Source organism: Petromyzon marinus, chromosome 82, assembly GCF_048934315.1.
Source record: "Petromyzon marinus isolate PM22_M1 ecotype Great Lakes invasive population chromosome 82, UKy_Petmar_22M1.pri1.0, whole genome shotgun sequence".
In the NCBI taxonomy this organism is placed as follows: domain Eukaryota; kingdom Metazoa; phylum Chordata; class Hyperoartia; order Petromyzontiformes; family Petromyzontidae; genus Petromyzon; species Petromyzon marinus.
Window position 1 is genome coordinate 1,453,303 of NC_133747.1, and position 11,924 is coordinate 1,465,226.

General features: G+C 40.7%; 1 long non-coding RNA gene across 2 annotated transcripts in view; it reads left to right on the forward strand.

Annotated features, from left to right (window-relative positions):
- Positions 1-11,569, forward strand: part of LOC142907705 (uncharacterized) — a 76,218-nt gene extending 64,649 nt beyond the window's left edge. For both annotated transcript variants that reach the window (XR_012931212.1, XR_012931213.1), the window contains exon 7: positions 6,390-11,569. This is a non-coding gene — a long non-coding RNA (uncharacterized LOC142907705). The remainder of the gene's footprint in view (positions 1-6,389) is intronic.
- The last annotated feature ends 355 nt before the right edge of the window (positions 11,570-11,924 follow it).

The following is an 11,924-nucleotide window of genomic DNA, read 5'->3' on the forward strand; positions in this document are numbered from 1 at the left end:
TTACCTATGGTTCATATTTGGCGATATTCTCCAGCACCTTGAGAATCAAGGGGAATGGAGGGCACATGTGACCAAGGCCCTGATCCCAATAAAATGCATGGGATTTGTCAACATGGTCTCCTGCTGCATGAATTGGTTAAAACTGACTCCAATTGGAATTGTACATTGATGTGAATTCGCCAGTGGATGGTCTTTCATATGCTTTTACTACTTGAGCAAACCCTCAGGCTGCAACACTCCCTTCCCAGCATCCACTCTCTCTTTGAAGAGCCAGTTTGTAGATTTTTTTCCCATCACTGTTAGGTGTCTTTACAATTGTGAGATGAAAAGGATGACAAAAGACGGCTTTGAAAGGTAGTGTCACTCAAGTCGAAGTTAACGCGAGGTCAGGAAAATGGGTTTGAAATGCCAATGTCGACAACCTCTAATAATAATGTCACAACTATGACCCAAACTGTGCTCCATATATATATCAACCAGGTACTGAGCTGTTACTTATCATAGACTGTGCTCCTACCCATAATGAACTAGAGTACAGTTGTTCTCAATGCACTTTCTTGTGCACCCACTATTTCATGTTGCACACACCACAAAAATTGTATTACAACTGAATTTTTCTGCTCTGATATCTACATTTCTCAATTGTTAGGTTTATTTTTTTTTATTGCAGCCCGACACGGGGAAACACACACGGATCATCAGTATAACACGTAGTATTTTGCGACCAATATTATCCATAATAAAGGGGGGGGGTGTTTGAGAGTGGGGTGTTATATTGCGTAAACATAAATCCTGACTATCCACACAGATTTGAAGTTTTCGTGACTGCAATGATCCATACTCTTTGGTTCTTTCGGTAAAATGTCCACCTCTGATAGGGACCATGTAGAAAACATGACAGTCTCCTCTGCTAATTTAATGGCAACCAAATGCAAAGATAACTTGATCGGTAAATTCAACCTCTTGTCAAATAAGAAACCAGATCCAATTGTGAAAAAGTTAGATGTTAATAAGATTAATAATAGGGTTTTCCTCCTTTTATTCTGGAAAAAAAACTGAAAATGTATTACAAGGATTCATGTCTGCATTAACCACAATAATTGCAGTCAAAATGCAAACGAAAAACATACTATGATAATATACGTGGCATTGCCCTTGATTGGTGCACACCAGGGACGGCTTTCTTTTGAGCCTCGACCCAATTGGTGCTCGACCAGAGGACGCCAAAAGGCGTACAGCTCAAAGAAAATGCACTATCAAAGTAATGAGGCCTCGGGGTGAGCATCTACATCATTAGACCTTCTTTGCCAGTACCAATCAGTTTCAAGTACAATGCATATATTATCATGGTATGTTTTTTGTTTGCATTTTGACTGCAAGTATTGTGGTAAATGCAGACATGAATCCTAGTAATAAGGTTTCAGTTTTGTTGCCAGAAATAAGGGGAAAACCCCTATTACACTGGTAGGAACCTCCTGGTTACACCAGCCCAAAGGGGATTATTGAGTCCGTCCGTCCGTCGTGCATCCAAAAATGGGAGGGGTGGGGCTGGGTGGAGAGGGGAGGGTGGGGCTGGTTGGGGAGGGAAGGGCTGGGTGGGGAGGGTGAGGCTCGGTGGGGAGGGGAGGGTGGGGAGGGGCTGGGCGGGGAGGGTGGGGAGGGGCTGGGTGGGGACGGTGGGGAGCGGCTGGGTGGGGAGGATGAGGAGGGGCTGGGTGGGGAGGGTGGGGAGGGGCTGGGTGGGGAGGGTGGGGCTGGGTGGGGGCTGGGTGGGGAGGGGCTGGTCACCCCGTGGTGCCCTTATAAAACTCAACGTTTAATCTACTCACGCCGGCTTGTGCCCACCATCACAATCGGGCATATTTGCGCAATACACCACGCCACCGTTGACCCTGGCTATTGACCGAGCTACCCAACGTTCCTACCAGCTCCCTCTACAGGAATGTGTTTATATTTTGGTACTGACAAAGGAGGTCTAGTGATGTAGATGCTCACCCCGAGCCCTCATTACTTTGATAGTGCATTGTCTTTTAGCTGTACGCCTTTTGGCGTCCTCTGGTCGAGCACTTATTGGGTCGAGGCTCAAAAGAAAGCCGTCCCTTGGTGTGGACCAATCAGTTTCAAGGACAATGCATACATTATCATAGTATCTTCTTTGGTTCTTTCGGTAAAGTCACGTAGAATGAGAATAAAATAATAAATTGATAAAATAAAATAACACAATATTCCCATGACGTTTCGGCCACAACACAAGCAGCCTTCATCAGGTGAAGGGACGAGACTGTCTGGTAGGACAGCGCTGTTATTTTATTTTATCAATTTATTATTTTATTCTCATTCTACGTGACTTTACCGAAAGAACCAAAGAAGATGAATCATTGCAGTCACGAAAGCTTTAAATCGAAATTTATCATAGTATGTTTTTTGTTTGCATTTTGACTGCAAGTATTGTGGTTAATGCAGACATGAATCCTTGTAAAAAGGTTTCAATTTTGTTGCCAGACAAAAGGGGAAAACCCCTATTATTAAATGCAACTTCGTTTGTAGACTCCCGGGTATTGCATATCAGGAATGACATCCTTTACAAATGGAATTAGATCACGGATTTTGTGTACTGTACTGAATCGGACCAATCAGTTTCAAGAACAATGCATAAATTATGATAGTATGATTTTTGTGTGCATTTTGACTGCAGGTATTGTGGTTAATGTAGACTTGAATCCTTGTAAAAAGGTTTCAGTTTTGTTGCCAGAAAAAAGGGGAAACACCCTATTATTATATTTTGGTAGTGGCAAAGGAGGTCTAATGATGAAGTTGCATCTGTGGTGATTGTTACATTGGGGAAACGAAACGTCATGTCTCTGTGTCCGAAAGCACAAGTCAGATTTGAAACACGCCAAATCGAATTCCTCCGCCGTTGCCGACCATTGCTATAACGCTGTGGGCTCTCATGATATTGTTTTCTCTGAGACCAAGGTTCTCTGCAAACCGTCTGGCTACTATCAAAGGTTTGTTCATGAAACCATCCAGATATATAAACATAGACATAACTTCAACCGAGAAGATGGATACAAATTGAGCAACAATTGGAAAGATGTTATTAACCTGGTAAAACCATAGTTTGCTTTCATATCCGCATCTCAAGTCTCTTACGCCCAGCCCTGCTCATTCCCATCATTGGGACATTTGCCGTGCATGTCGATCTTGAAAGCGCAGGTCATTTACTGCTCCCTGTCAACAGGATATTGGCCGTTTCATGTCATGTTTGCTCCCCCCACCCCCCATCCTCTTCTCTATCCTTGGCTCTGCCCCCATCCTTCATCTACTGAATATAAACCGCCTTTACTAGCAGCTCTTCTACCTACTTCAGCAATTGTTTCTTGCTGTGGTTGTTCCCACCTGATGACGGACGCTTGTGTTGCGTCCGAAACGTTGTGATTTAATTTCTTTTTATTTTTACCTACGTAACTTTACCGAAAGAACAAAAGAGTATCCACACAGGGACATTCACGGGGAAGCTCACTGTGTCAGATTGCGCTACTCTATTATACTTATCTTCTATTTACATTACAATTTTTACACACTTTCAAACACTCACTTTATACCTCCGTTTGAACGTCACAATGCACAATCCATGAATAGGGTCACCAAAGCCAAGACTGTGCTTGTCACCAACAAAAATGGTAATTTAGTTCGCACATTACCTTGCACCATCGTGCGAATCTCAACACAAATCTGCCTTCTTCACTGCAATTGAAGCTCCCATAAAAAATATACACTTCATACATGTGTAGTGTCCGTGATTCGAAGCGAGGTTTGTAGTAGGCACCTTATTTTATTTAGAACATTCACGGTCTCAACTGCACACTCTCTACAGTCGCTTAGCCTGGCCTATACACAACACTCTCCGTCTAACACTGGCGGTGCTGACTGAGACAGCCAACAACTATCTGGCAGCACAATATCGAGCGAAGATGGCAGCGACGATGGCGACGAGACGACAGCAACGACGAGACGAATCTAATCCCAGAACTGGCAGCCTCGAGATCTTGCTCTTGCCTCCTTTTATGCTACCAGCACGGCCTGGCTCCGCCCTGGCCGCGCCTCCCTTCTCGAACCCACTCGTAGGTTCCAGGGGCTTCCAGACGGGGTCCTCCATGACCCTTGCCCCAGTTCTTCCGCCCTGCCAACACACCCGTGCACACACTCTCCAGCGTGTGTGTTGTCTGTCCACCACAGTTGCCGCTGCTGCCCATCAGCCAGCGCTATTACACTACACATGTTTAATTTCTGTGTAATAAAGTCAAACAATAAACCAGTTTAAATCTTGACTTAAAGCTTTCGTGATTGCAGGAATTCATAATCTGTAGGTCATTCGGTAAAGTCACGTAGATGGTTCAAAGAAAATAACAAAAAAACTACGAGGTTTCGATCACAACACAAGCGATCGTCATCAGGAGGAAAGAGAAGGAAAGCTGCTGAATGCAGACTGTTTTGTAGGGTGTAGTCCGAGGGTCATAAACAAAGTGTGCAGACTCTTTGGTTCTATTGGGTAAAGTCACGTAGGTGAAAATAAAATAACAAAAAATCACGACGTTTCGGCCACAACACAAGCGGCCTTCATCAGGTGAAGGGACGAGCCTGTCTGGAGGACAGCGCTGGAGTGGAAGAAGCCACGCTTAGATCACGACATTTAAGCTGTGTGAGAAGAAGAAGAAGACCACGGGCTTTGACAAAGGAATTAGCATATAATTTAGCATTTAAATGGCTCATTGAAATAGCTAAGTTAAAGTATACACATCCGCAGAGGTGCCCCTTGACAAAGGAATTAGCATCGAATTTAGCATTGAAACAGCTGAGTGATTAGCTAGTAACTGGTCACAGAATAGCCATTTCAATGCTAAATGATATGCTAATTCCTTTGTCAAAGCCCGTGGTCTTCTTCTTCTCACACAGCTTAAATGCCGTGATCTAAGCGTGGCTTCTTCCACTCCAGCGCTGTCCTCCAGACAGGCTCGTCCCTTCACCTGATGAAGGCCGCTTGTGTTGTGGCCGAAACGTCGTGATTTTTTGTTATTTTATTTTCAGCTACGTGACTTTACCCAATAGAACCAAAGAGTATGGATCCTAGCAGTCACGAAAGCTTTAAATCTAGAAAAGTGTGCAGAGCTAGTGATGTTAATGTGAGAAATTAGCATGTTAATGTAGGATTGGAGAGCGGCGTCCACGACGAGTGCGCGGGTGGATATATTAATGTGAGAGATTAGCATGTTATTGTAAGATCGCAGCGCCACAGCATAGCAGAGGTCAGCGTCCATAGGTGGCCACGTTGGTGCGAGAAATTCAACCTGCTAATGTGAAATCGGAGAGCCGAAGCCACGGGGAAAAAAAATCAAAATTAGAGCTTGGTAATGATGGTCGGAAATGCATCGAGCTCTATGGTGTAGAGTTTTGATAAGGAAATTATTCTGAGATGGATGGTGGTGGGAGTTAGCTTTTCTTAAGAAACACTCTTACATTATCGAAACACAATGCTTCCTGCAAGCAACCGAACTTGTAAAACTTCGCTTTCTCAAAGAACCACTAAATACTATGAGTAAATACTTGTCTCGTCTCTCAGCCAGGAAATAGGTAATGTGGATGTTGATACAGCAGCATTGTGTCCATCTACGAATCTTGGTCGGAAAAGAGTAAACCTTCACCTTCTATTATTGTAACTAAAATAATACACACAATTGTCGGAATAATTAAGGATAGCTGTCTCATTATGCACAACTATCTTAAAAATCCTCTTTGGTTCTTTCAGTAAAGTCACGTAGATAGAAAAATAAAATTTAAAAAATGACATCACGACGTTTCGATCGCAACACAAGTGGTCATCCTCAGGCGGGAAAAAATAATCCAGCAGTGGAACTGCTGAACCAGCGAGAGAGCAGCTACAACAACACGAGGTTATATACGTGGCGATGGGCAAGGAAGCGGGGTCTGAGCTGGAAAGGAATTCCATCCCCGGACGCAAGCACCTCAGTTGTGTTAATGGGGGAGATTAGGAAGAGAGAGATTAGGGAGAGAGATTATAATGAAATGAGCTTCCATAGCCGCGTAAGATTATCATCCCCGCATATGCGCACAACAGGAGTGTTAATGGGAGATTAGCACTATGTTGATGTGAGAGATTATCAGCAGCTCTCACGCAATATTTCTCACCTGATGACAATTGCTTGTGTTGCGATCAAAACGTCGTGATATTGTTATTATTTTTTATTATTTGATCTGTCTACGTGGCTTTACTGAAAGACCCAAGAAAATGAATTTCTACAGTCACGAAAGATTTAAGTCTCCATTTACATTGTATTGTAATAATCAAATGTGTTCAACTCTTTTTGCAGATGGAGAAGATGAGCAGTGAACTTCACTGTCCGCTGGCATACATATTTCCAATTATGAATTACGGAGATAGCACCATCCTGGATGATGAAAAGAGCAAGCTGGCTTTACATGCATTCACAACGTTTGTTAATGCTGCCATTGATTACGTAAATTAAAGTCTACACCCTGACTTGAATCCAAAATTAATAACGATGGTGTATCATACTTTCACCCGGTTGTCTTAATATATGTTCATATTCAGCCCACGTGTATGAAAATGTAGGTTGCAATTGTTTGTATGTACAAATATTTAATGATTAAAAAAATATTTAGCCAGCCTTGTTTAGATTAATAATAAATAAGGTTTACTAAAGAACATGCTTCTTATTAAACAGCAACAAAGCGACACAATATAAACATTTCAATAACACTATGTAACGCAATTTTGTATTTGCTAATGCTTAAATAGTATAGAAAATGGCTATTATTCCGCACAAACTTTGCTTTTGTGACCAGGACAGTGATATTTTGAAATGTACATATTTTCAATGAGAAAACGGCCGAATTTGTGTATTTTCGTTCACATAAAGTCAGAAAAAAACAACATGGGAATCAAATTAACATGTATTTTTACTAAAGTAATACAAAAATGGCTACAAAAGATTTAGAAGTGAGTTTTTTCGAAATGTACGATTATACTGTAAATCACTTTCACGAATCAGCCCCCAAATGTAGTCTCCCATCATGTTCTCGTTATACTGTTCTTGGTAGAGGCATTCAAAGTCCAGTATATCCTGATGGGAGCGCTCACCTTGCTCCTCCGAGTACGCTCCTATGTTCTTGAATTTGTCAAGATTAGCATCAAGGATATGGACTTTGAGGGACATCCTACAGCCCATTGTGCCGTAGTTCTTCACCAAAGTCTCAAACAACTCCACATAGTTTTCGACCTTGTGATTGCCCAGGAAGCCACACACCACTGCGACAAAGCTGTTCCAAGCCGCTTTCTCCTTACTAGTGAGGTTCTTGGGGAATTAATTGCACTCCAGGATCATCTTTATCTGTGGTCCAATGAAGACACCGGCTTTGACCTTTTCCTCAGACAGCTTACGGAATAAGTTTTGAAGGTACTTGAAGGCTGCCGACTCCTTATCTACAGCTCTGACAAATTGTTTCATAAGGCCCAATTTGATGTCCAGTGGTGGCATCAGCACCTTCCGGGGGTCCACCAGTGGCTCCCCCTTGACATTGTTCCTCCCCACAGAGAACTCGGTCCGCTGTGGCCAGTCCTGCCAGTGGAAGTGCGCCTTGGTGTCCCTGCTGTCCTAAAGGCAAAGATAGCAGGGAAACTTGGTAAAACCGCCTTGGAGACCTATCAGGAATGCCACCATTTTGAAGTTTCTGATGACCTGCCAGCCGTACTCATCATACTTCTAGGCGTCCAGCAAGGTCTTGATGCTGTTGTAATCCTCTTTGAGGTGCACCGAGTGAGCCAGGGGAAGAGATGGGTACTTGTTACCATTTATGGAGAAGCACGGCTTTGAGGCTCCTGGATGAGCTGCCAATTAAGAGGCGCCACTCATTCTGGTTACGGGCGATTTTGATTACATCGAACAGACTGGTCACATTTTGGCAGAAGCAGAGCCCATTTTGATGGGTGAAGAAGCTGCACAAAGGTTCCTCTGATCTGCGACTTGCACACGTTCATCCAAAAAGTTCCACTGCTTGAGCTTCAACGTCAAAAGCTCGGCATTGGACTTGGTGAGACCAAGATCTCTGGTCAAGTCGTTGAGATCTTTTTGGTTGGGGTAGTATGGATTTCTCTCCTCAGCTCCGTCTCTGAAATTGTCATCTGGATCTACGTCTTCCTCGCTCTCTGACATGCTGCTCTCTTCTAAAGATGGCTGCTCTCTCACCAGAGGAGTGGGTACGGGGAGCTCATGGCAGTGTAGCACCGGGATGATGGATGAAGGAAGGCCGGATATGTGATAGCAGGTGCATTCTTGCCAGTCAGACGTTTGGAAGGGTCCACCATGCAGAAGTAGCAGTTGCTTGAGTGGTCAGTGGGTTTCCGCCAAATTCTTGGGATAGCGAACTTCATGCTCTATTTTCCCCTCTGCACCATCCTATAAAAATGCATGTATTTCACCCATGTTAGAGATTCTCGCAACATTTTTCATGTATGATATATTTCTTCAATAACATGAAAAATTGTAAAATACTTTACAATTTAAAACTTTTATAATTGAAAAATTTTAACTAATTTTATAATATAACATTCCGAGCAACAATTGTCCATCTTACGTTCCAGATGTTTTTTGCATTGCTCGCAGGTGAAATGAGGTGCCCAGGTTTTGTCTTGATCCCCGACAGGCATGCCGAAATATGCCTTGTAGGTCTCACACATCTTAGTAGATGCATCCACAGAGTACTTTTTCGCTCTTGTCTTGATAGATTGACTGCAGACATAGCAAAATGCGTCTGCCAGATGCTGGCAGCCTCTTGATACCATCTCTGAAAAATGCAGATATGAATCCACTTAAGCAGCTGGAACTATACTGAAATGGTGGGCTTAAGGCCCCTGTATGTATACTACTATTTATATTACGAGAAAGTTTTAGAATGTTCTAGAAGTTACTTCAAGTTTGTTCAGCACTGAATCTATCTGGAATGTTCTGAAAAATATGTAATTTTCAAAATATCAATGTCCTGGTCACAAAAGCAAAGTTTCTGGGGAATAATATTCATTTTCTGTATTTTTGAAGCATAAGCAATTAGGAAAAAATACGTACTACCCAGGAACACAAAATAAAAAAATAATTGTTACACTGTAATTATAGAAAATAGATATACAATGCTAATGTAGCAACTTAAGTAACACTCTAAGCTACTTTCCTAATTATAATTTCCATTTGCTTAGAAAAGAAATTTAAAAAATACATTTCTCTCCACTGTATAATCACCTTTCCAATCACCCACGAGATAGTGGGGTTTAATTGTGGCCAGCCTTATTTCTTTTCTCTAAATACATAAATGTAATGTGGAGGTGGCTGACTTTTCACTGACACTCCCCTAGCTTCATCCATTGTATCCGTTTTAGGCAAGGGCTTAAAATCAGAAAGAATAACTTTTGTAAACTTCGAAATCTGGTATTTTCAAATCACTGCCCATTTTGACTAGTGGCCATATTCAACCCCATTATGACTTTTACCTTTCCAATAGTGGTGTAACTTGTGTAAAAAGCCAATATCCATCAAAGTAAGAATTGAGTCCAAATTATAGTATAATTACTTCTTAAAAATCAGCGAAAATATTTAAGTGGAGACATATTTGCAAATTTTCGACGAATATTGTGAAGAAATTGCCTGTTACTATTTGGAAAATAATATGTGAAACTGTAGAAACCCTTGAAAGCCATTTTTTAAAAGGAACACAATGTGTCCTATTGTGCACTTGAAGATTAGCAAACTGGGTTTCAGGTGAAAAATATATATTTCTCTATTTAGATATAGGATGTTTGTCGTCTTAGCTTTGGCAGCAAACATGTTTATCACGTTTAGAGTGCAACACAAGAGGAAAATTCCAGAATTACAATTCATTTGCCTCAGCCCGACATATTTCACTTCCTGGCTTCTACAAACCGCAGTAATGCAGCTTTCATAATGAGATAATGCTTGAGTTCCTTGACTCTGTACAGTGGATGCCTGTTAGGGTACCAGGAGTTAATCACACTGATATTTCAAAAATAGCTCCGCCATGATATGACATGTTCTATGAAATGCAACTCGGATGAAATTCCTTTAATTTACTGTATTGATCATCAATTCCTAGAACTATATAGTTTCTGAGCTATACATTCCGATTTACCCAGAGGTAAATAATTTACCAATATGTTTACATTTATTTTCTTCCCTTCTTGGCAACGAACAATCGAATGCAAAAATATGACGATTAAGGAATACATCAAATTAGATTGTATTAGAACCATGAACACTATTGACATTTCTCCCAATAATACATAATGAAGACCACGATATCCCTCAATAGCAAACAATGTCGTAGTCTAGAAGAGTTGCCCTCCTTCGTAGCAGGTTCTATGAGTAATAAAGGATTTGCCAAAGATCCTTCATAGGGGCTACGAAGTTTTTCAGTGAGAGGCTGTGCAAACAGGGGTCTAACAATATAAACTTTAATTGCATACATTGGAGGAATGCTTTTACAAGGACAAGTTGCGATCCCAACCCTGATTTTTTTTACAACAGATCTAGGAACTGCTACTAATTGAAAGGGGTGCTTATTTTCCATATTGTCTTCTACGTCAGACCATTCTCTACTATTCCTTCATTGCAATTTCTGTCATTCATTTCACAACTGCTTCCATAGTACAAATGTTAAGCTAATCATACCCCTGACTCGGTATCATCCGAACCAGCCACATGTGGCTCACCCTGTATCGCAGGCACTTACCTTACAGGGACATCCCCTCTAGGTCATTCGGTAACATTACCACATGCATTAAATCTTAATTTATATCATTATTTACAGAACCTCTTTTGTAACATAACCGTGTTTTTATGCTTTACTTGGTTGAATAATGAATTTACCTGTGATAACTTCTTTTCACTATTTGTCAAACTGATATGAAGGTGGATCTAATTTAAGCAAGTTCAATGTGATGGTTACTCATATGAATATGCAGTTTCTGCGTGCAGTGTTCTCGCATAATGAATTGTCCCCTAATGAAAGTTGCATTGCTGCTATGCAGAGCAGCCGTAAATTGAGTTATTTCATGATAAAAGTTAAAGATAAACATATTTAACGTAAACAGATTTCCCTAAAGTCAGAGGCATGGAATAAAACGGATAAAATCTCAGACTGGAAATTACTGCTACTGTTACACCTAAAATGGCATTAACCAGATTGTACTTGACAAACAAGTAATATACAATACGATAGGATATTAATTTCTATTTTGAATATTGGCTTGCTATCTTACATTTATAAATAATATATTTTCATTGAAATATAGTGTGCTAAAAGAAAATAATTCGTGTAATCGAATCTTGAACAAAATATTATTTAGGTGTGTGATGGGTGTGGGATGCATTCTTAACAGTGTAAGATGTGAGACAATTATACTTTGCATAATTATGACAAATTATTTATGTATATTGTATTCAAATAAACGTTTTGAGTAGTTCATAGTCTGAGGTGATATTCAACTTTAATGAATATATATCATTTACATATATTATTGGTATGAATATTGCTATGATGTTTACTTATGTAACAATAATTCTAACATTTAAATTCTGGTGTGTTTACGTAAATATTGTACTTTCAAAAGAGTGATTAAATGGCATAAAATTTGAATACGTTTATTTTTTTACACAACCAGTAGTTTTAAAGTGAAATCATGGGATGTGGTCAGGTGGCTCATAGATCCTTGAGACTTAGCTAGTACCACGGACATCATGGGTTAAAATCCTCAACCCACCTTGGTTCTCAAGCATATGACATAAAAAAATAAGAGGAAAATTGCGTCATTAACTTTA